Source organism: Sinohyriopsis cumingii, chromosome 5 (assembly GCF_028554795.1).
Source record: "Sinohyriopsis cumingii isolate HCF-2022 chromosome 5, ASM2855479v2, whole genome shotgun sequence".
Classification (NCBI taxonomy): domain Eukaryota; kingdom Metazoa; phylum Mollusca; class Bivalvia; order Unionida; family Unionidae; genus Sinohyriopsis; species Sinohyriopsis cumingii.
Window position 1 is genome coordinate 90,194,589 of NC_142965.1, and position 25,636 is coordinate 90,220,224.

General features: G+C 36.9%; 4 long non-coding RNA genes across 10 annotated transcripts in view; 2 read left to right on the plus strand and 2 right to left on the minus strand.

Moving 5' to 3' along the window:
* The window catches only part of LOC149799729 (uncharacterized), a 31,679-nt gene extending 22,256 nt beyond the window's left edge, over positions 1–9,423 (minus strand). The window contains exons 1-2 of one of the 7 annotated variants that reach the window (XR_016421217.1): positions 9,298–9,423; positions 1,983–2,134 (exon numbers count right to left, since the gene is read on the minus strand). This is a non-coding gene — a long non-coding RNA (uncharacterized LOC149799729). Of the gene's footprint in view, positions 1–1,982; positions 6,247–9,297 lie in introns of those variants that run through there. The other 6 variants (XR_016421216.1, XR_016421218.1, XR_016421219.1 and 3 more) reach the window with 6 other exon arrangements.
* On the plus strand, positions 9,424–11,312 carry LOC149799730 (uncharacterized). The gene is made up of 3 exons (XR_016421212.1): positions 9,424–9,705; positions 9,991–10,218; positions 10,478–11,312. It is a non-coding gene; the product is annotated as an uncharacterized LOC149799730 (long non-coding RNA).
* On the minus strand, positions 10,956–13,424 carry LOC149799731 (uncharacterized). Its single transcript, XR_016421221.1, has 2 exons — positions 12,685–13,424; positions 10,956–12,299 (listed from the first exon to the last, which is right to left on the minus strand). It is a non-coding gene; the product is annotated as an uncharacterized LOC149799731 (long non-coding RNA).
* Positions 13,234–25,636, plus strand: part of LOC149799732 (uncharacterized) — a 61,283-nt gene continuing 48,880 nt past the window's right edge. Inside the window, exon 1 of the long non-coding RNA XR_016421213.1 lies at positions 13,234–13,372. This is a non-coding gene — a long non-coding RNA (uncharacterized LOC149799732). The remainder of the gene's footprint in view (positions 13,373–25,636) is intronic.

The following is a 25,636-nucleotide window of genomic DNA, read 5'->3' on the forward strand; positions in this document are numbered from 1 at the left end:
TCGCTGTTTACGATTAGAATCTGGTCAAACTGAATTTTCTGGAGAATTTCAAACAACTAGTACATGTAAACAAAATTACATTATTTTGACATGTAATGAAATTTTTTTAAAAAAATTTAAACTTACAAACAATTATATTAAATCAAATATAAATTAAATCAAATCTACATAATAACATACATACACACACATACATACATGCACACACATGCACACATATCAATGCATGTACGCACACATGCACAAACACACACATGCATACATACACATACATACATACACATACATACATATATACATACACACACACATACATACATACACACACATACATACATAAATACATACACATGCACATACATACATAGATACATGCATACATACTTACACACATATATACATACATGTACATACATACACGTACATACGAACATACATACATACTTACATACATACACACATGCATCCATACATACATACATACATACATACATACATACATACATACATACATATTTACATACATACATATTTACACATGCATACATACATACATCCACACACACATACATCCACACACACATACATGCATACACACATATATACACACACACATACTGGGCATCAGGTCCTAATCATTTTCATTTATAACCCACACAACATCATAAGAAGTCCTTTAGTGAAAATCCAATGTTGAAATGACCTGCATTGACAAGATTTTCAAGATGGCTTCCATAATGGAAACAAACTTACATCATTTTCATTTGGACAGACTAGACATCATAAAAAGTCTTTTTGGTAAAATCTATATGCTGATATGATCATTAGAAGGTTTAGTGGTAATAATATTTCAAGATGAATCATAGCTGTGGCAGCTATATTACAACCCTGAGCAACATAATTTTGAGTTAAGAAGACCTAAACCTTGTGTCAAATGTGTGTGTGCACGTGTGTGTAAAGTTTCATTGCAATCCTCCAGGTAGTTTATTAAGAGTCATAACAAACCTGCAGTAAGAGGTAAAAATGACTGCACCTGAGGGGAGTGTCATGATTTCTTATTAAAAAGTTAGGAATTTCATGAAGGTTAATTAAAAATCTGTGAGCACTAGCTGCCATTTTTAATGATAAAATGAACTTCATATCAATTATGTTGCAATGTTTTAGCGTGTTATTTGTTGAATGAATATATTAATATTTTATACTAAATTTATTCATAAACCTGGATACCAATATAAAAAGGAAGTAACTGCATTATAATCCCTGTTGTTTTCAAATATCTAGCAAGTTAAGACCAAATAGGCTATTCAGTCCTGATGGAAATACTTTTATTCTCTGGGCAAAAAGCAGTTACCTCCCCTGCACTGAGTTTTTCATACTGTTGAGAATTAGGAAAAATGAAAACAATGTAAAGTAGGATGATGATGCTACAGCGTAATAATTTTTTATAATTTCAAAAGGAAATAGAAAAAGATGGAGCTGATTCCATCAAGGACTATATAGCAGCTGGTCTTCAATAAACATTTAATCTAAATAGTTTCTGGCACAACTATTGCCTAGATCACATTCAGTTACTTAGTAGAATTAATGTGGTTTTCATACTTGTTGCACATGCACCAGAGGATCACATTCAGACAATATGCAGTAAAGAAGGTTTCTGTATAAACCTTTGTACATAATACATATTCAGACAATAAATAGTCAAATGATTGAAGGTAAGTGGTTATTATCAAAACCTTTGTAATTATTAAATATGTAGACAATATCTAGTCAAACATTAGGAAGGAAGTTATGCTGTGTGCATCAGTAATAATGTTGTTCTCCTTTAGAAAAATAAGACATTTCATCATAAATAATTGCAGTGTGTATATCTCGTGTTATGACTGTATTTGTGAACAGAGTTAAAATTGTACAAAACAAAATGTTAACAAGAGGAAAACTTAATTCAAGAGATGTGTCAAATTTACATGGCAACAGGTACATACAAACGCAAGTATTGATGAAGCTAAGTCTGTCCATCAAGGGCAATCTCCTGTGTGCTTGCATCAGAATGAATAACTGGACATGGTTTAAGCTGGTGATCCTAATAATGGGACTTATCCAACTGACCCCAACATTCTACCAAGGCACTTGAGACCTGTAAAACAGAAACATGTCATGCTGATGCTCTTTCAATACACACTGAAACATACATTCCACAAAAATCTTAACTTGTCTTGAGCCTATAAATGTATGCAAAATTAATTATTATTTTCAACTAGAAAGATATATTTGTTGAAATTATCATCAGGGGAAAATACTTTATTGAAAATGCATCCAAAATCCATTGCTGAACCGCAATTTGGTAACTTACATTGCCCTCCATACTATACTCAGGTATGATAGCATTCAGGAATGGCAATCAGCCTTGCTTATCAGCCTTGTTTAATTTAACTCAAATAATCCACTGAATATGACAACTAATATGTAAAAATTAATGTCAATAAGTCACATAAAAGAATTAATATTAAATAATATACTTTTTATTAAATGTAAAAGCTATTTATCAATTTTTTATCAGTTTCTCCAGCTAGGGGCCGGTCATTGTAATGTCATGTGTCGTAAGCGTTGCAATTTGAATGTATTACCGAATAAGCGGCATAGTAACTTAACAGGTAAACATTTTTACCTGCTGGGGCTTAGACAATGACAAGAGAAGACATTAGAATTTAACCAAATCAAGCGCATATTCTGGAACAAGATGTATGAACGTATTGTATTTAGAAGCAATAATTGAAAGGCCGATGTCAAATTCTAACGTTGACCTCGAGTTTCAACTTTAACTGGTTCATGCTGGTGGAATAAATGAAATCATGGAAAACTTGCCTTGGGATCACTCGTACCATGGAGAACAAACCCTTGGAGAAATCATCATTTAAGGTGTCAGGAAAAGTCGCCCAAAAGATCATAGATACTAATTTGGAGGTGTTGCCCCATGATGTATACTGCTTTATATGATCACCTCTTGAATTATTCAGTTACCAAATAACTGAGATTGTACTTCATAAATTAACATATATAAACATTGTTCTGCAAAATCAATAGTGCATTGAGTCATCGATACTCAAGTCTAAAATATTGCAATGGTGGGTGGAAATTTAATGTGTAATTTCCTTGAAGCATTCTTTTAATATATGATCTGTTTCATTTAAGACTTAATCACACTTAAATTCAGATATCCCCCCTCACCTGTTCATTTCTAAAGCAAGTGTTTACTTAGGCCCTGTGTATGTTGGACCATTATTGCCAGTCATTGTGGAATCACTTTTTGCTGTTGTTGATTCTGTTTATAGTACAAGTCACATGGGTCAGTGCATACAGTAAGCAGGATTGAATAGACTTTGGTTAAATAAAATTCGTGTTAAATTATAAAAGAACAATTGATATTTAATTAAAAATGAGTAAATGCGCATACATGACCCATGTGACTTGTACTATAGTAATGTCACCATTGTGTGGTGTTGTATCATTATATCAGACTTGTTTCTTTGAAAGTTACCAAAAACAAGATGGTATAATATTTGTGATATCCTAGATAGTAAAAACTTGAGTGCAGCCTCATTTATCTTTTCAAATATCTGATTATTTTAAGGTTTCCTAATTTACCTCAAAAGCTTTGTCTCCATCCCAAAAGAACATTGTAACTATCTATTTAACTATTTATTTTAAATAATCCCAATTATTTTCATTGGAATTTAATATTTCCCTCCTATTTTTAGTAATATCAAGATTATATCAGTAAATACCCTTTTTAATAGAAACAAACCTGGCTTAGAATAACTGAACTATGTTGGGGATTATCTGAAGGCTTCACTCAGTCTGTTTGTCCACTAACTTCACTGATGTGCATCAGCACTCCCACCCCCTGAATCAACTATGTAAGATGCTTTTTGAGGTGTAAAAGCCAGCGCTTTAGTGTTTATTTCTACATGCAATGTTACCTACATCTTAAGCTCTTCCTGTTGGAGCTTATGCAACTGATACAAGAAGCAAATTGTTGATAACTAAACCAGTATTTACTGACAATTTGGTCTTCTTTGAGAATTGATATTATTAATGATAACTGATTTATTTCTTTTATTCACACTTAAAGTATAAATTTGACAGTGGAAATCAAGATATAAGTAAGCTCTCTCACTTCTCCAGAGAAGCGCTCTCACTCTATCTCTTTCTCTTCAGTCAGCCTGGAGCGAATTCCCCAACCAACCTAGGGTGAGTTTTCCCAAGTTGAGTTCTCCATTTGCCAAATACATGCCACATGACATAAGATAAATGAATCATTTTTTATGTCCCTGTATTATTAATATTTGCATCTGTAATATATTTTATTTCTTTCAAACACATAATATCTGCAATAATACACTTATAAGTGAAAAAATATTCATTATTTTTCTTTGAAACTTTTAATACAATAATGATACTTATAGTAGGTATTGCAATCACTTTTAGGATATCAGCAAATACAATTAAAAGCACTAAGCTGTTGTTACCATCCTTAAGACCTTAATATGAAAATAAAATGTTGAAAATATCATGTAAATCGGTCAAATACTTTCCAAGATATGACCTTTCAAAGTTTTTGAGGGACTTTGCGATCCCCACCGAAAATACAATTACCTTCAACTTCAGATGAGTAAAAAAAATAATTTGAAGCTATACAACAGTGGCATTTACTGCAAAGCTAGACAAGTTCCTTCTTAGTGAAAAAATGCAAGCACTACAAGCATACACAAAAAGTCCTTTTTATTAGGTTCACACTAAAACAGCAAAAGTACAGAGAGCGGCCTATGCAAGAAATTGAGCTTTTCCATGACTTTGCAACCTTGCTATAATAAGACTATGACATTTAAATGCAAATTAAAGTATGTTCCTGTGAGAAAACCTTCTGAAAACAAAGCCCAATTATTTCTGGGCCAATGGGTATGAAACTTTTGCTGTACCAGATCACAGAAATCAGGAAAAGCCGCAAAAATGTAAATGTCCGAAAAAAATGCAAAAACAGCAATTTTCAAAAGGTTATAACTCTTTTATTTATTAACAGATTTTAATAATTCTTGTACCAAAATGCAGGGTAATATATGAGAAATGCATGCAATATACAGTGAATGTCAATGTTAGTGTGAAAGTAGGTTTCAAAGCAGAAGCAATATCTGAAAATAGACAAAAATGGCAAAAACAACAATTTTCAAAAGTTTACAACTTCATCAATTAGTAACTGATTTTGATAGCTTTTACACCAAAACGGAACATATTATGGCCTTAATGCATACATACTAATAAAACAAATATAATTATGACAAAGTATCAACATCTTTCACTACGACTAATCTTTTGAAGATACATGTAATGAACACTTCAAACAGTAGATACAATTGTAAATGTCATAAAGGACTGCTTGGTTTAAAATAATCAGAAAAGTTACTGCTTTAGCAAAAGTGTTAGCTTGAGAATTTTATGCTGTATTTTGCTGGTCAATGAGTCCAATATTTTTAACTTTCCAAGTTCGGCCATCGCTTGAAACTAGTTGTACATTAAAGTTCCAACCAAACACAAAACACGACTTAACCTCGGCTATATCATCACTGGCTGGCCATTTGAAACGATCGGTTTTGGTTTTCATCTGGCATAAAAACTGTACGAGTGCCAGATCAGGTTGGTGTAGTTCCAACACTTGTCCAATGTAATATTGGTCATTGCAATACACAGTTACCCATGTGATGCAGTATGAAGTTATAGCTTAGTGAACTTTTTAAAGATTTTTTTATGTTACAACAGAGATGTTTTCCTCTTAGATTAAAATATTTAAAGAAAGATTTCATTCTGTATTGTTTTCAATTAATACTGCACCTAATAATACAATATTTCTGAAATAACTTATAATTACATGCAAACAATTCAAACTGAAATATCTAGGACATATCCGAATTAATGCATTTAATCAAGAAACACGGCACTTGTTGCCTTTAGTGTTTGTAGGAAAAGCTAATAACTGGCTTACAGAGGGTTAAATGATTGAATGTATTGTAAAATGGAGTAATCACACAGATATTGCAGTTTTCTTTTTAATAATATTTTAATGTATTGGTCTTTGGCCTCATGTCATTTCAAGCTGAAATTTGCATATTTCTTACATATATTTTATATAGAAATGTTTTGTGAACATTCAGCTTTAAATAATAAATTGACTTTTTATATGTTCCAGGTATTTCAGGAGCCCCCCTGTGCTTTTTTATCACCCCCCCCCCAACATTTTTGCATGAAATACTATATTTTTGAGTCATACACAAGTTGAAATTATATGTTGCTTTTAAAATGGAATATTTTCTGCTTAATTTGAGTGTGCAGATTTCAAAATTGAGCCCATCTTTATGATACCTTTTCAAATAAATTTACAGGAAGCATTCAAACACATGTACCATCCACCATTTTTAATATTGGTCTTTGGTCACTGAAAATTCTTGACCTCATGTTACTTCATGCTGAAAGTTGCATATTTTTTACATATGGTTATATATAAATGTGCTGTGAACATTCAGCTTCAAGAATAAATTAACTTTTTCTATGTTCCAGCTACTTCTGAAGACTTTCTATGCCTTTGTATCACATGAACCCTAACATTTTTGCATGAAATAGCACAATCATGAGTCATACCAAGTTAAAACTGTATGTTACTCTTAAAACCAATAGTAGATATTCATTACAGTGTTGTTGTACATACATACATTTATCTGAAATCACAATTTAGTAAATAACAATTGCTATTTTAGAATTTAGTTATCATAAGATATATTTGGTCAGTTTTCATATGTATAAAATAAAATCAAGGACAAAAGGTTTCCCACTAAGTTTTCATTACAGTAAGTCAGGATTTCTATAGTGTCAACTTAGGATGGTGCAACATTAAATTTTGGATGTCCTAATTTTGCAATATTTTCATAATAATTCTGACCATTGTTTTGAGCAATATTACATAGTTCATGAAGTAAAGACAAATGTGGTATCAGATAGAGAAGAAACTGGCACTGAGTTGGTTCTGAAGAAATATTTATGATTATGTATTTGTTTAAATGGAGAGATACTACAGATCGATTCTCTATTCCTTGGCTTATAATGAGAATATTCATATTCACAAAAAATGGCATGACAATTTTAAATGAATTTGTTTTCATTCTTCAAAAAACTGAAAAATAGTTGAACTTTGACGTCTTTTCCGTCCCTACTAAACAGGAACATGTTAATTTTATTACCAGTGTCTCTAGATAAGAATCGTATATAGAACAGATGACCTGACATTGAGAATATCTCAGTGATCAGAACGAGATACATAACCAGGTTCAGAACGGAATGGAAGCCGAAAGTAATCGATAATGTATAGATGAATAGTGTTTAAAAAAGTCTATGATATGGACGGAAGATGTCAGTTTGCTTGCTGTCTTGTCTGTATTTTTCTCTATGATTCCGAGTAAATGCAATAATTTACAGACCGAAATATCTATTTTTCTTAATAACAAAAGGCGGTAAATGGATTACTCTCTATTCCTGAAATTACTACATTACACACGAACGTATGTGACATGCGTTTTAAACTAAAGTCCTCAAAACATGACAAATCTAAGCAATTCTCTCTCTCTCTCTCATGCACATCGTTTTTTTTTTAATAAAGGAATTGGATTTCTGCAATACAGTTGGAAAGTTGCTCGGTAAGAATTGAAGAAAAAAATACCAAATGGTAAGGCAGTAAATGTGGTTTAGAAGTTATGGGTACTGGGACCAAGAAAAAACAATTGTCAAGTTATGGGTCGTGGGAGCAAGAAAGAAAAATCTTTAGTCCAATTCCTTCCTGTCTACTGTCCAGATATATATATATATATATATATATATATATATATATATATATATATATATATATATATATATATATATATATATATATATATATATATATATATGTATGTATATATCGTGTCTATTGGTAAACCGTAAATATTCAACCACAATAATTTTTTTCGATAACTTTCAGGAAGCACATGTGAACTGGCAAGGTAGTTTAAACATCAATGAGTAATCTTTCCTAGTATTTACTCCGCAATACAATACCAAATTGTGTTTTATTAAAAGCAAATTTAACCTGTATCAAAATTCGTTATTTCTTTTCTTTTTTCTGTTGAATTTTTAAGCCTATATAAATATGTCAAAACAGATCTAGATCCCCACCTGACAGAATGTTTTCCTTCTAAACCAACAACTAGTTCTCCAACTTTTTGTTTATGACATTACTGGGCCGCTACTAGTAATGTCAAAGTAAAAACAAAAAGGGAAAATCAAATAATTGTTGGTCTACTTATCGTGCAGATTTCTACACAATTTTATCGTAGCTCAGTCTCCGATTGTCACATTTTCATGCTGTATGCTATCACGGTACCAATTGTTTTTTCCATATACCTCAATGCTAATGTTTTGTGAAATAAATATACTTTCTGTCCTACTTGGGCATGCGTGCCACACACTGTCATATAGAACAATGCTAGATTGTCAATTTGACAATGACATAACCAGGTACTCCATTCCATTTATGAGAGATAACTCTACTGGAACTAGACAGGGGTAAGAGTTATCTAGTCACAACAAGTACATTTTCAGCCATGTGTACCATATATTTAAAAAATCATAAAAAATACAAAATATGATCTAGATAGAAATTAACACAAGTTCACATGTTGCCAAGAGGCTCAACTTTTTTAAAAGCCAAACAGAAAGTACAACTCTTACATAATGCACCAATCACAGCTAACGTTGTTCTTTAATTCTGAAGCTTAAGCTTAAGCTCCGCCCACCTGGACTTGCGCAATTGGTACCGTTATACCATATCTTGATTATTATATGAAGGGAGGTAACCAAGACATGACAAAAGTTAGATTTTGCCTCAATAAGTCAATTGTCTTTATTTCTACACTCAGATAGTCAATTATCAATAGGCGAGGTGACATTTGTGACATTGATAAGCAAAGTAGAGCACATAAGTTTTGACGTATTATCAATAAAATGCGACGAATTTGAAACCACAGGGGCGCTTATCGTTACTTTAAATTTACCTACAAATCAAGATCAAACATGTACTGTATTATGATATGATTTACATGTAAATCTTAAGCAATGACATGATTATGTAGGAACTATACCAAGCACCATCCCTTCTCTGGCAACACTGAAATAACTTAAAAAGTCACAAAAACGAGAGAGAGAGAGAGAGAGAGAGCAAACCTGATAATACGTGTATCCATGATAAGTTATCCATTTAAAAAATTATAGAATATAATCTTCACTTTTCCCACTTTGAAACATTCTCGCAGTCGGACTGACGTCATCGAGTCACGTGCTCAACATAGCAACTCGTCCGCCATATTTGTTTGGGGGACACCGTTGTGAAAGATCGAAATTCGAAGAATTCAGTTATTATATTAGATTAATTGTTAAATTTAATTGAAATGTCTTACCAATATCAAGACAATTTGGCTTTGGACGCACAACAGAGGTATTTGGTAAAACTGAAGTTGATTGCAATGGATATTTGTCCTTATAAGGTGCCCGCTGATACCTGGATCAATGACCCGAAACAATGGCCAGCTACTGAATACCACGATGTTTATAACTACCTGATTAAACATCCACGTAAGCATTTATTTTATTTGACGGGTGAATTAACGTATTTCTTTGAATGTAAATAATAATATTATTAAATGTTGCAAATAACGGTAAACTACAATAAATTGATGCTTGTAAATAGTGAATAGTGGTGCTTGTTAATACCATGTTGACAAAGCTAGTAGTGTACGAATTTGTAGAATAGAAAGAAGGTATTGTCTATGTATCTTTTACATTTTCATTTAATAGATTCAACTAATTGTTTTTACATAATTATTCAAATTTAAAACAACTTATCATTTTCATTTACAGGTATTTATTCTGCTGAGGCAATGGAGAACTATAGGTCTCTAGAGGCACACATTTTTTTGTGTCAGGGTGGGTTCAGACTGTTTTCCACATGAAGACTGACAGTGGACATTATGTTTTGAAAGCTGATGTGAAACCTTCTTGGAGAGTGACTGAAGAACCCCACCACCCATGGGTTGCATTAAAAAAATCAGGACCTGTTATTGCAGCCCATTGTAACTGTATGGCTGGGTAAGTACATGTAACTTAGTTACCATGACATAAATTTAGACAATAAGGACACTGTCACCTACTCAAACAATTTCTTTTCATTGTATGCTGGAAATTCTGGGATAAATGCTGAACTCTGTAAACAGCCCAATAAATTTAAAGAAAGAATCTAAATCTGTAACCTTATAGTTATACATATGCATATTTTAAGACTATAGTTGCACCAAATTAAGTATATTATATCATAATGTTAACAAAACATTTCATTGCTTTATTATAGGTTAGGAGAGACTTGTTCCCACATTGGTGCATTACTGTTTAAAATAGAAACTGCAGTGCGACTGGGATATACATCGAGCACCTGCACAGACCGCCCATGTGAATGGAATGCATGTTTTGTGAAGAAAGTAGAACCCAAAAAACATAGCTGAGATACAATTTTATAAGATTGCTGCCAAAGAGGCCCTAAAAAGATCTAAGAAAAAGATGAGAAAGATGCCAGAACCAGCAACCGCTGAAGAGCAGAATCGATTTCTGAAAGCACTGGCTAGTTTGGATGAACCTTGTGTTGGTTTGAGTGCCTTTAAAGAGTACAGTGGTCGGTTTGTTTCTCTTGGACCTGAGCCAACATCTAGTAAGTTGTCACCATCCTTCCGAAGCTTTTATTCGGCAAAAAATGAGAAAATTGAAGGCGTCGATTTAAACAAGATGTGTGATTCAATTTATGGAAATTGGCAAAAAAATGAAACAGACAACAATTTACTATTAAGTTTGTTTAATAACAATGAACAAAACTATGATGCATGTAAATACGGTCAGCTGTGTACAAAAATAACAACTCATGAGGCATTTCTTTTCATTTTGTCAATGAATTTCAATGTATTCAATGTGATTAATGTATTGACATAATAAAACAGCTTAATGTAGTAATTTACATATATGAGTGTGTTTAATGATAAAAATATTGCATTAAAATAACATTTCTGTAATATTTGTGTCACAGTATACATGTACATGTAAATAATTATTGTCATGGATTATGTTTAAATTTCTTTTATAATGTATTTGACATGTCATCATGAAATGCAACAATTGAAATAAAAATCGCAAACATATATTCTGTGATCCAGTTTACTCTTTAAACACAATCCCAGTCCACAAATTAATTAGGGCAGCACACACCTTTATTATTTTGTCACAACTCTATAACACCGATTCAACGCTTTCATCTTTAATGCTTTTGACACATCTGATTGGTAAAGTCCCTTTCAATACAGTAAATCTATTTTTCATCTATCCGATCACACATTCTCTGCCTCCCCATGCATTAGATATGTAACTGATGGACCCAAGAGGTGTACAATAAATAAAAACTTTAACTGTGCAGTGTTTCTTGTATGAACTATAACATTGTGCCCTTGCCAATAAATTTTTGGGTGCTTCAATGAATATTTCAAAACAATCTGTTATTGAAGTCAGACGAGGAAATTTGGATTTGAACACTGGCGGTATTGTGCTGAATATTGTCTCTCTATCAGTCCCCTTGATCTTGAATCCAATTTTTGCATGCATGAGATCAATCCATTTCCAGAAGCAGTCAATTGTTGTTGATTTGAGACACATTATGATGTAGTTTCACAAGTGTTAAAAACAGTTGTTCCTTTAGTGGCAGGCTGGCTTTATTTGACCATTTACTGGTAATACATGTACTTAAAAAAGTAAACAGCTGTAAAATTATATCCCAGCTAATGCCAGTCATCATCTGGCAGGCATCATTGTTTCCCTCTACAGAAGCTGATGAAAGAGAGGTAGCACTAATTATATGTTCCAGACTTGATGTTTTCTGTAAGGCATCATTTCTTTCTTTTCTGAGATTGTCAATTTCCATATATAGCATTTCTCTCTCAGATTTTTCCAATGGTTGTTTCATTGGCATAAAATGTGGTGCAGTTGAAACTGACTCAACTTCAGGTGACTTTGTTTCCAGGTGTTGTGATTCCTGTGTCATTGTCATCTGAAGTAACAAGATGGTATATCCATTTGTTTGTTGTCATCCATTAACTTCAACTTCTTCGTTGCCTGACATGGTTCAGCCAATTTCACTGTTAAAAGAAGCATATATATATTACTTATGTGAACGTTATGAACTTTCACAAATCTCAATATTTATTGACCAAATTGTTCATTTTGATTAATTTAAAGTTATACAATATACAAACTTGTACCAATGTTTTGTAAATTTGTGTGCACATTTTATACAAATCTCTCTCTCTCTCTCTCTCTCTCTCTCTCTCTCTTCTGCACTATCAAGACATTTATTGCAGAAACTCCACTTTAGTGTTGTGAACGGGTACTTAGTGAAACGAAATTGACTTCTGGGTGCGGTAGAACACGTTATATTATAAAAAATTTAATTCCATTTCTCATCATTTACAGTAAATCAGATAACGGTTTAAATGAAGGGATATAAATTAGCATAATACTTACCAGGAATGAAATGTACTGAACAAACGTAACAGTGTCCGCATCTTGGAGACCAGCGTTTATTTTTATTAATACTGCCGTCAGGATTTAGCTTTGCTCTGCTGATTGCATGTAACCATCTTTCTCTTCGTGAGGATTGATTGGGTATGATATAAAACTTTTGAGCCTGATTTTTCCTCTTGTTGGAATGACAACCTGGTGCACAACAGCTCTTAGGAATTTTACAATGGATTGTGATTACTTGTTTTCCCCCAAACAAATATGGCGGCCGCGTTGTGATGAATGTCACGTGACAATTCCCCGGATGTCCGACTGCAAGAATTAGGGCAAGGTCTGACGAATGTATATAATACAGTCACTTCCTTTACGTGTTTAAAGCTATAATCCTGATGAATGTAAACCATATTCATGGATCAACAAACAACCGTAGGGCCCCGAGTGGCCCAGTGGTCTAAAGCGCTCTCCGTTACGGATCACTGTCATCTCACCTCTGTTTGCGTGGGTTCGAGTCTCGCATTCGGCCAATGTGGGTATGTGAGAAAGCTTGCCAGGAGCTTCTCGAGGGTCGGTGGTTCTTTCTCGGGATTTCCCGGTTTCTTCCTCCACCATTAATACTGGCCGCCATGTATGGCCTATCGTGTGCTGAAAAATGGCGTTAAACACTACAACAACAACAATAAACAACCGTAAGGTTTGTGTTAGATGACAATTGCCTGAGTCTGTATGAATATTCATGAGTCTGGGCTGAGCGATCTTGACTGGTACACAATTGTTTTCTTTGTATATTGACGTGTATTCAGCCACATAAATAAGCGTTACTTATCTTTCTGTTTTTAATCGTTTTTACACATGCTGTTTTAACAATAAATTTCTTTATTTTTGTAGTATGAAAGGATTCTATCCATATCAGAGGTCAGGACACCTTTCGTTTCAATTTCTCTCTAAAATTCAACTCGACAAAACATATTCTAACATCGCTGATTACATAAAAATATACTTTTTTGTCAAACAGTTTCGCAGAATGACGTTGTTCGTTTTATATATATATATATATTCATTTGCCGCTCCGGTACTGTTGCTTTCCGACCAACTTAACAACATTGGAGTTTGTATGATGTATACCAGAGTTAATGAATTTTATAGCTATTTATTATGCTTTGGTTGATTTTATTCGTGTTTAAACTCATATATTTCGTAATTCTTTTATTTGTCACTCTTTTCATATATTCATTCAGTGTTCGTGGGGAATTGTGTGGAGGGGGTATTGTTGTTTCTTTATTTTGCTACTCTTTAACATGCGAACTTATATACATGTGTATCATTTGGTTGTCCGTTTCACTGTGCATTCCTTTTAATTATAATACTGGGGAAATCGAAAACTGAATGAATTGGATTATTAATAGCAGTCACAATCATAATTATTTACAAGAAACAAAAATTCATCGTAAAATGTGTGTGCGTGTGTGTGTGTGTGTGTGCGTGTGTGTGTGACCGATTCTGCATTATCATCCGTAGATTACTATCTGCAAGTTCGGCGGGGGGGGGGGGGGGGGAGGGCGAGTACGGATGGTTTCCGTAATTGCAAAAAACATAATAGCGTGAGGACGATTCAATAATGTCGTGTGCTTCAGTGCTTCTAAGGTTACAGTGGTAATCTTTTTCATTTTCTATACATTTTCTAAAACGATTGACTGAATGTGAAACGTGAGTCTTCACAGAACTCATTGCATCCGTTAATTGAGTAAATTTTGTCACTAAGAGCAAATACAATGCTGTCGGGCATTTCTGCGCACCTAAGGTTTCCGTCACCAATAATGAAGCAAAACACATACCGAATTCGACCGATTGACACAAATAAAATACTGCAATGCTTACCATTTGAAAAGAGGCAAAGGTCACCAGAATATTCTGTTCAAAATAATATTAAGTTTGGACACACGGGATACTACCCCCGTATTTTCATGACTCGCGATATGTCGGCCTATTCTGTACACATCTTTGAAACATGTAATGTTGATCCATCGGGCTATAGAAATGAAATAAATTACTTTGGACTGTTTCTGTCAGCAGTTCAGTCGAGTAATTAGGTCAGGTTTATAGCTAGTTTTACAAACTTCAACGTAACAATACCTATAAATGGCAAGAGATATTAAGCAAATTAAACCGATCTTGTAAAAAAACATTAGTAACGTTCAAAATTTTAGAAACAAATAAGCAATTATGTGGAAGAGAAACAACAATGAATAGAATGTAATGTGTTTACAACGTCTTGTTTATGGGGAAAAATTACTAAAGAATTCGGAAACACTACACGCCGGGGAATTTCTTGAGAATCCCATTCTAGCGGCAAGTTTATAAGTTGGGTAGCAGACGATTTTGTACATGTTGGAAAACTTCTTGCAAAATTGGAAACTTGGATTAAGATGCAGAATATTTTTAAGGTAACCATTTCCATTATTTAAATAATGTATTTATCTGTATGATTCTAAAAGATTACATAGTAAATAGGATTTTGATGGGTTACAGGTTCAAGAAGGTCATGGAGTGGGTCTTCATGTTGACATTTAGAAATCACATCTTCATATGCATTTTGAGTCGAAATGTTGGATATTTTTGAACACTTTATGATTATCACTTTTTTTAATTAAGGTACGATCGTTCTTTCTTAATACAAAATGGATTTTTGACCCAAAATAACACGTGATCCAGTGTTCACAGAAATGACGTATCCTTGCGCAGAATTACCCGACGCGCAGAATCGGCCGATATGGTGGTATAATTTAGAAGTACAAGGCAGCAGCAGGGAAGTTGAACAGACCTTTGTTTCCAGACCAAATAAAGCTTCCTACGAGAACTTTCTCTGTAGAAGCCTCGGATTTCATTTTTACAGCCTTCTACGAGAGCTAATTTTCATGCATTTCAGACCAAGTGCATCGGGTGGTCGCGCCGGTGTGTTAGTAAATATAGCATCCGAGACAGGAAAAATAAATTATTGGGAATAATTTTTGGCAACGTGGGGCTGCTTTGGCCAATTTTACGTCGCATTAAAATAATATACTTGAAAATAATATGAGTCAGAAAACTAGCACAGTTGGAGAGCCTCATTCTGCTAGATTAGCGCGAGAACAATTAGCGGCACTAAAGAAACTTATTCCAGTAAAAAAATTATTCAAGAAAAATGTTCGTGATTACGAAGATACGCAATATGAATTTACTGATTTATCGTTGAAATGGCAAAAGCCAGTCACCGAAACAGCCGAGCGAATCGCATATGGTGACAAAAAAGATGATCAGGAAATCAGGAAACTTGGATTTGTTCCCATGGTGAAAAGCATTGAGGAACATTCACGAGAATTACCGGGACGATTAGCAATACTAGCACAACAACGCGGGCAACAAGCAGGAGGAGGAACCCCTGCAATTGGTTTTAAAATAAGTAAAGGAAAACCTGGAGTAGGAAAACCTGGAGTAGGAAAAAAAGCGTTCCGTCTCGAGGATTTAAGAGGAAATTTCACCGAGGCGGGATGGGGAATAATATCACAGCCGCTCTCGACGTTGTATAGTAATATAGATCAATTTGGTCAATTTGCGGAAAATTATTTTGATGGTCGAAGAGAATATCTGACTGATGAAGGAAAAAAAGATACGCAAACCGTAAAAATTGGTATAATATGTTATATAAAGTTTACACGGGAAAATCACAGGCGAGAGAAACGGATCCATATTACAGAAGATTTTTAACAGCCGCAAGGGAAACGTATAATTATAATATGCAACAAGCGAAAGAAGAAAAGCAGCAAACGAAAGAAGAAAAGCAACAAGTGAAAGAAAAAAGACGACAGGAGAAAGAAGAAAAGGCTAAATCTTCACGGAAAAGAAAAGCAAAATTAAAAGAAGATATTCAACCACAGGAAGAAGATATTCAACCACAAGAAGAAGAATTTCAACCACAGGAAGAAGAATTTCAACCACAGGAATTAGGGGCCAGACCAAAAGTAAGAAGTCAACCTCAGGAACCAATAGTTCAACCAAGCGACTACAAAAAACCTGCGGACAAGGGAGTTCGAGTATTAACTGAGGAAGAAATTGCATCTCGTTTAAGAGGAAAAGTTGATTATACTAAACCTGCTGATTATTATTTGAGAAAAGACCATATCGATAAGCTCAAAGATGAAGGTGAAAGGTTAGACGTCGCTGCGAATTATACTCCAGCGAATATAAGAACATACGTGAAAAAAGAGTATATTGATTCGTTTGGACTAGGAACATGGCCGCAGTTAATTTATTTTGGTAGCTTAAGAAAGCCGATGGATTTATTCGATATCGGATATTCAAATTTTAAAAAGGAGGTCGATGAATATAAAGAAACAATTGCAAGAAGATCATCATTATCACAATATCCTGGAAACCCCCCCCCCCCCCCCCCCCCCAGGTACGCCACCACCACAAGATCCTAAAATAGGAAGCGGATATACCATTTGTCCTGACAGTGTCGTCAACGATGTATCTCGCCTTGAAATATTAATAGGAGGAAAACAAGCCGGAAATAATTCTCATGAAATAATCAACGAGGCCTCAGATATTTGCCAGCGATTATTCCGCGGCGGTGTCATTGATTCTCACATTTACAAAGAACTCGTTGACGAACTCATCGATTAAAACAACATAATTGAAATAACATGATTGTTCACAAACATCAACGCAGACCTAGACAGGTCCGCATAGTTAACTCTCGATTGCCTGGATACAAATATATTCACGGCAATGGACTCGGCGACATCGTTGGAAGCTTTGTCACGCGAGTAGTCCCTAAAATCGGACCCACAGTTAAGCAATTCGCATCAAAAGCAATAGGAAAGATTGGCGAGACCGTCATTTCTGGTATTGGTAATTTGGCAAGTAGCAGCAGGGGGGGGGGGAATCCTACAAAATACTTTTCCGAGACACCCCTTCCACTGAAACTTTTCCCGATAGAAGCGTTATTTCCATGAAATAACACTTTTATTCAGAAAACGAGACAAAAAAAAAATGTCCCCGATCCCTCGAAGAGTTTTCGCGGGGAAATTAAATCGTGGACAAATAAATAATGGCAAATATTGGAGAAGCATTCACAACTAGATTGGCACGACAACGACTAGCCGCGATTAAAAAATTTATTCCGGTCCATGATTCCGTCAAAGAAAAATTACGAGCAAGACAAGAAGCGCGAGTTGAGTTTGCAACATCTGCGGAGGAATTATTTAAGCCTATTACAGCAGCTACTGGTGAAGTTAAAACTGCAATTGTAGGAAAACCTGATCCTGCTGACCCTACCAAAACAAAACGAGGGTTACTTCAAGCAATAGAAGAACTTAAACAGCAACAGGCAGATGAAGGTGCTGTAGTTGATCCAGGTGCCGCCGGAGTAGTGACAGTTGCTAAGGAAACATTTATTAATAAATTTACCGAAGATGGTATTACTGAGATAAAAAATATTCCACTTACTAGCGTGGATGAACTTAAGGAGTTTTCTGCTTGGATTGTCTTAAATTATCCTAACCGGCAAGAATTTCTAAAACCAGGAGCTGCCTCGGGTATGACCCAGGCTGATTGGAGGGATTATGTTTACAAAGTAAACCGAGGTATTTCTCGAATATCTAGCACTGATGATACCTATAATTTTATAAAAACTGGCGTAATTGGGGTTAATAAGGAACTAAGAGACCGACAAATGGAGGCAAAGGAAAAGGAAAAGCAGGCAAAAATTCAGGAAAAGGAAATGAAAAAGCAGGAAAGGGATGAAGAAAAGAAGAAAAAAAATTCAGGAAAAGGAAATGAAAAAACAGTCGAAACTACAGGAGAAGAAACCACCAGCTCTAAAAATAGACCCCGCAATGATACCGCCTGATCCAGTGCCTGAAATTTTATCGCGTGAACAAATGGGGGCTCCCGATGATGATGATTTTACCACTCCTGTTTCGTCGCCCATCCCCCCCGATATATCAGAAGAGGAAATACTGAAAGAGAAACTAAAAGAATTAAAAAATGAATTAAAAAATTTAATGGAGGAAAGAGAAAAATTACAAAAAGAAATACCGAAAAAGGGTACCACCTCTAAGGTAGAAAAGATAAAAAAGAGGGAAAAATCTGTAGCTGATGAAATTATTAAAACATCAGCAAAACTAAAGAAAACAGGAAAAGGTTACACCGGTCGCGGATATAACAACCACATCTGTCCTGACAATATCGTCAATGATGTATCACGGCTAGAAGTTCTCATCGGAGGAAGACGTGCCGGAAACAACTCTCCGGAAATTATAAATGAAGCCGCAGATATCTGTCAGAGACTATTTCAGCGTGGCATTATGGATATCGGCGTTTACCGGGGACTCATTGATGAACTCGCAGACGGTTACCACAGCGACTAGCAAATTTAGTTAGAGAAACAATAATTAAATAAAATGATCGTGCACAATTCTCAACCTGGACACGCTCGTGTGTTACAAGTCCGCGTAGTGAACTCGCGATTACCAGTCTACAGAGCAACCTACGGAGATGGTCTCGGTGATACAATTACTGGTTTGTTTTCAAGAATAGCCCCTAAGGTGTTACCGATTGCAAAACAATTGTCGATGAAAGCTATTGATGTTGTCAAGGATAAAGCCCTTGGATCTGTTGGTGATCTCGCCGGGAAGGCATTCGCGTCAATCAAGGATAGACTGTTACGGTTAACTCGTAGATCAAAAAAACCGCCACCGGTGAAACTGGCCAGTACTGAACTTATGCCCGCGGACGTCAGTAAAGTAATAAATCAGGCTGCCAATCAAAAACTTGCAGAGCTTGTAACCCAAACACCCGAACAAATAAATACAAGCCTGATATCAGGAAGCGGATTTCGTTTTAGAAGACAATAATTTTATATAATGTTTAAACCTATATCTGATCCAGCGTTCGACATGGATGCACCAACACTAAAAGATGAGTCCGTGCGCGATTATCAGTATTATTCTTATGATGCAACAGTACCTAATCAACGCGGACGAATTGAATTACGAGTCCAGGATACAAGTAGATATTTCCTGCCCGCTGAAGCATTTCTTGAAGTCACGGGTGAACTTGTAACAGATGTTGCCGCTGATACAGCATACGGAGCTAATGTTCGAGTTGGTTTTGTTAATAACGGTATCATGGCGCTGTTCAAAAGTGCTTCATACAGCATTGACGGAAGAGAAATTGAAATAATTCAGGATAATGTCGACGTTGCTACAACAATCCTGGGATTAGCGAGATACTCAGATGATTACACTAGATCAGCTGGTCCGACTATGATGTTCGCTAAGGATAATTCTGATCATCCTGAACACAGATCTGTTATTCCGGTCCAAACAGCACAAGGCACTGCTGTAGACCCACAACCGGCTGGATTTGCGGCCAGGCCAGGTGCTGCATTTCCAATATTAAGGCCTAGTCCAGATTACAATTTAGGTTTTGCTACGCGTAAATTAATGTTATCAGGTGAACGTAGGAGATTTTCATGCGCAATTCCACTGTCTCACATCTTTGGATTTTGCAGACATGTCAGAAAGGTTATTTTTGGAGCCAATCATACAGTTGTACTTAACCGAAAAAGTGATGACGTTGACGCTATCTGGCGAGAAGACGGTGTTGCTGGCGGTAAAGTAATATTATTCAAGCTTGCTTTGTGGATGCCAGTGATGTCCCCATCGATCACTGAAGAGCAACGATTACTCTCTTTCATGGACACAGGCGGTAAATCACTGATATCGTGGTTAACAACATCAACAGATTCCATTCAAGGTGCCGGTGCTGGGCAGTTTACGTGGCACATAGCATCACAACAGGGAATATCAGCGCCGCGACATATTTTTGTTGCACTCCAGCAAAATGCGAGGTTGGCTTCCCAACTACAGAGTAATATGATATTTGACAAACTTGCTGTCTCTGAGGTTTCGCTGCGGATAAACGGGCATCAGGAACCATCCGAGGATATACTGATAGATTATACAAACAATCAGGTTGCACGGGCGTATCATCGTTTGATGACATTTATGGGACGTGATCAAAATATCGATACCGGGTTGCAGATATCACAACTGGATTTTACAACGCTGTATCCGATTTATTACTTTTCGCTGGAACATTTGGATCTAACAAAACAATCTGTCGTTGATATACACTTCAAAGCTCGTGTAGGTGAGTTTCCCCTCGGCCCGCCTGCTGGTTTTAGAGCGATCGCTGTCATACTCTCCGATAAAGCAATGCTGCTTGAAGGTGTTGGCGGACGAATGAGGGTCATCGACGCTCCAATCGAGAATATGTAACGCAATTAAAATCAAACTTAAGATATAATGTCATACAGTCACGTTAATGTCACCTTGACTTCCGGTCAAACGAAGAAATTGCAATCGAAGAACGCAGGCACGTGCGGGACATCAATAACGTTAAAACGAGATCAACTTGTTGGTGGTCCAAACAAGCTGTCGTTGACTAATACTCAGCTTAAACATTTTAATAAGGCGTTAACAGCAAAAACCGGTGTCCGACGTGATTTCTCTGCTGCAGCTATCAAGGACATGACTAAAACCGGTGGAATATTTCCTCTTCTCGCAGCAATACCGGCGTTGATTGCCGCGGCAGCACCAGCCGTAGCAAAAGCCGCAGCACTTGGTGCAGTTGGAACCGCAGCTGGACTGGCACTAAAAAAGGCAACGGGAAACGGATACAAGAAAAAAAAGGGGAGATCCGCTCGCGGATCAGGGCTAAGACTACCAGGAACTCCACCATCATGGTATCCAAAAAAATTCTAACGCTGAAACACAAAGTGTCCCCGATGAGCAATTTTGATTTACTCGATGCTGTTAAAAAATTGCGCATAAAACATTTCAGAGGAGTATTTATGCGAGATCAATTACCGACGCGGCCGAATAATCCAGAAACTGGCATTATCAATCTCGACAACAAAGATGGTCCTGGAACTCACTGGGTTGCTTACGCGATCGATCCACGTGGAATTATCTATTTTGATTCGTACGGTTTAGCACCGCCAACTGAGTTTCTCAGGTATGTCCGCGGAGTGCCTCGCACTCTCAACAGCAGATTTTTTAATATTCCAGTGTGGCAGTCGACGCTACCAACACAAACATTAGTTGATCCGCCCATTTGTGGGAACGAGGTTTTAAATGTTCTTGATGCAATCTCAAGAAATCCAGCAACGTCTCCGCATCGAGTAGTGTATGAATATACCGCATCCAACGCTAGCGTTTCCAATGCTTAGCATTTCTGGAAGTCCAAAGGACTTCTCACGCATTTGAAAAACAGCAATAAGAATAATGGTGGATATTTACGGAAGACCTTTCACAAGAAAAGTCAAACCAAGCACAGATGCTGATCTCTCAAAATATGCGACCCGAGATGAAGTCGATAATCTTTTGAATATAGCTGGAGTTGACCCAGATGAAGTTGCTATTTTTCAGGACAAGCAGGGAAAACTAAGAACGAGCAACATTAAGTGGAATGATATAATTCGCAGAGTTCTTGGAGCTACCAAGGATAACTTCGTTGCATTTAGTGATGGCGGCCGGATCAAGGACTCGAATATATCAATCGCAAGCATTAAAGACAGTATTGATAAAGGCGTTGACAAGTGCGTGAAAAAAGACGGCGACGTAATGACCGGCGAACTCAGCATGAACGGCAACAAAATAACCGTTCTAAAAAATCCGGAAGGTCTCGAAGATGCCGCAAATAAACAATACGTCGACGCGCAGTACCAACACGTTGCTGGCCTAGTCAGCGATAAAGTAACAAAATCCGGCGACGTAATGACCGGAGAACTCAGCATGAGCGGCAACAAAATAACCGCGTTAGCGAATCCCGAATCCGACCAGGATGCGTCAAACAAACAATACGTGGACATCGTCAACGGTAAACTAAATACGCTGCGGTCAGAGTATGATGTTCACGTGAACGGGTTTAAAAGACTCCAAAGAAACTTCGCAAAAACTGATGAGGCCGTGGATAAGTTCTTTGGAACTCCTCCAGTCGTCGACACGAAACTTTCTGAAATCATACCAAATCTTACTAATAACGCCAACGATATCAACAAAATTAATACCCGGTTAGGTGTAGTCAGAACGGAAAAAAGTTTTTCAGATCAAGTTCAGATAATAGAAAATAACATTAACACGATCAAACAAACACAGCAGAATATCGTATCGGGTATTCCTGAGATCGTTAACAAAACCAGTCTGATTAAAGTTCCCACTGGAGTTACTCCCGGGCATATCACCAACATCGTATTCACGGTATCATCGGGATTCGCAACATGGTCCCGACAAAATAATACTATCAAATATACAGCAACAGCCACCGGTGTTTACAGGTTGTCTGTGTTTTCAGCCGCTAAATTTGAAATCTTCACAACATATCCTTGGAGACATTCCACCGATAAGTATTCCGGGGTTTGCACTGTAATACTAAACAGCAACGCCGAGGAAACATTTATGCTTGAAGCCGCCGACGATAGTTTAACAGCAACATCTTACTGGTGGTGTTTGGAATTCGTCGCTGCAACGCCTCAATTGGTTACCGCGTAATTGAAAATCGCCAGCGATTTTAAATAATAATGTCAACGTTGAAATCCGAAGGATTTCCAGATGCTCAACAATATCGATATAATCAAGTCCGTGAGTGGCAATCTGAGTTAAAAACTGTCATCGAAGTAACCAGTCAAAAAGTAAAAAAATACCGCAGACGCATAACAGTGTTAGACGTTATGGTTTATTCAGTATCTGCCGTTGTTGCATCCGCGGGAGTAATACTATCAGCGGTCACTCCAGTGACTGCAGTAGTCGCTGCCACGATTTCTGTTTGTGCGGCCACAACCACGGCAGGAGTTTTCGGCATCATAGCAAAAAAAATATCCTCGTGCGCGGTCACAAAATTACACGATTACACGACAAAATTAAATACAGCCACGACCGCATATCAGAAATTATCATCGCTGATATCATCATCGTTAGACGCGCAATCCAGCGACGCCGCGTTGATATCAGATTCTGAATTCAAACTAATGTCAGATGTGTACAATGACTATTTGAAAACTAAACAAATAAATAATGTCACTGATGGCAACGCCACAGGAACTGCTTCAGCAAATAGTCACAAACACAACACCGGTAAGGACCACAATGATCTCAGTGTCCTCGACGACACCAGAATTCAGCATTAATTTTCGAACTCCAATTGCCGTGAACGAAATCGCGTTGTCGAAGCTCAGTGCGTATCACAGCTGGCCTAATGTCAGAGCGGCATCATTTGGTGATCTGCAGCCAAATAATTCGTTTGTGTTCGGGAGACCCAGCGCGGACCCGCAACAACGTGAACTTGAATGGGATACAATTACGCTACCCACTGGGAGTTATCAGATCGACGAAATCAACGCGGAGATACAACGCCAAATAAAACGAATCACCGGCAAGGAAGCCAAAATATCTATAACAGCTCATGAACCAACGCTGTCTGCGGTCATTGAAATCTCAACACCGGGATACGCCGTGGATATTTATAAAAGCTCTCTTCGAACAGTATTAGGATGGCCACAAATACAACCCGGGTTTGTGCCGGGTCCGGAACTGCCACCGAAGTCGGATTTCACGACCACGAAGGAAGAAGAACACGACCTTTTCGCGGAACGGCGGACCGACATATTTGGTATACCTCAAAATCCACCAATAGTTGATGAAGTTCGTTTCAATCCATTCTTCATAGACTCGTTGGATGTAAGTTTCTCCCAACCCAGGGTGCCTGGGTTTCGTGTTATGACCATAACCGCGATAGAATCTAGTTTATTTAATCCGATCAAACAATATCATCAAGAACAACTAAAACTATTGCGGGGATATTTTCAAGAGTATATTTCTTCCAGTGATAAAATCGCGACTCGTAATAATATTATAACGACCATAGAAAAACTAAACAAACTCGCATCCATAATGGAATTTATAAATCAAGAAGTAATTCAAAAATTGCTGGATGATCCTACCCCGGACAGAAGAATAAAATTTGCGACGTTGTATAATATCCGCGTCGAAGACATTCCCGGGTTTAAATTTCCTGGGTATAACGCACCCGTGCTGCGAAAATCAGTCAAGGATCTCGTCGATGAATCTTTCGATGATATTTCCGCCCCGTACGCGCGAACAAAACCGCAGCCGGTTATTCTCAAGCACGACAACAGCACTACCGCGGATGGCAGACACATCTCACCGGGGATCGTTTCGATCACAGATGTGGTCGCGGTCAATCTTGTATGTGACGTCATCGACGGTAGCTACAGCGCTAGCGCTGACACAACGACGGCCCAACAGGGGTTTATCCTGTATACGTTCACACCAAAAGACCCCCCTGGTTTTCTGATTGTGCAAGAACCAATCAATGTGGTCTATCTACGGTGCAATAATCCGTGGTTGTCAACGATAAATTTCAAACTCGTCGACCAACGGGGAAATTTGTTGGACCTGCGTGGCGAGACTGTGAGTATAAACCTATTGGTGAAGTCCTGAAACTCGAAGAGTTTCCACGCATAGCATTTCCACATTTAAAAAATTACAGTTGTGTATAATGCACGAGTATATCCATGTCCGAGTTCGCGTACATGACAAACAAATTCTCAACGCGGCAATCAGGACCGCATTTGGAACCGCTGGCGTTTCTGGAAACTCAAAGAGTTTCTCTGGAAGTCCAAGGGACTTCTCGGGACAGTATTCGGAACTTGACACTGTCGAGTTCCCCGTCGGAATAGTCGTTGACGAGTACGGCAACGAAGACTTCTTGTTGACACGGCCACAACAAGAACAGTTACAGAAGTATCACACGATCACAGTTTTTTGTGACCAAGAACACATCATGAACTATTCTCATTCGTGTATTGATGCTGAAACACTCAAGCAAATCC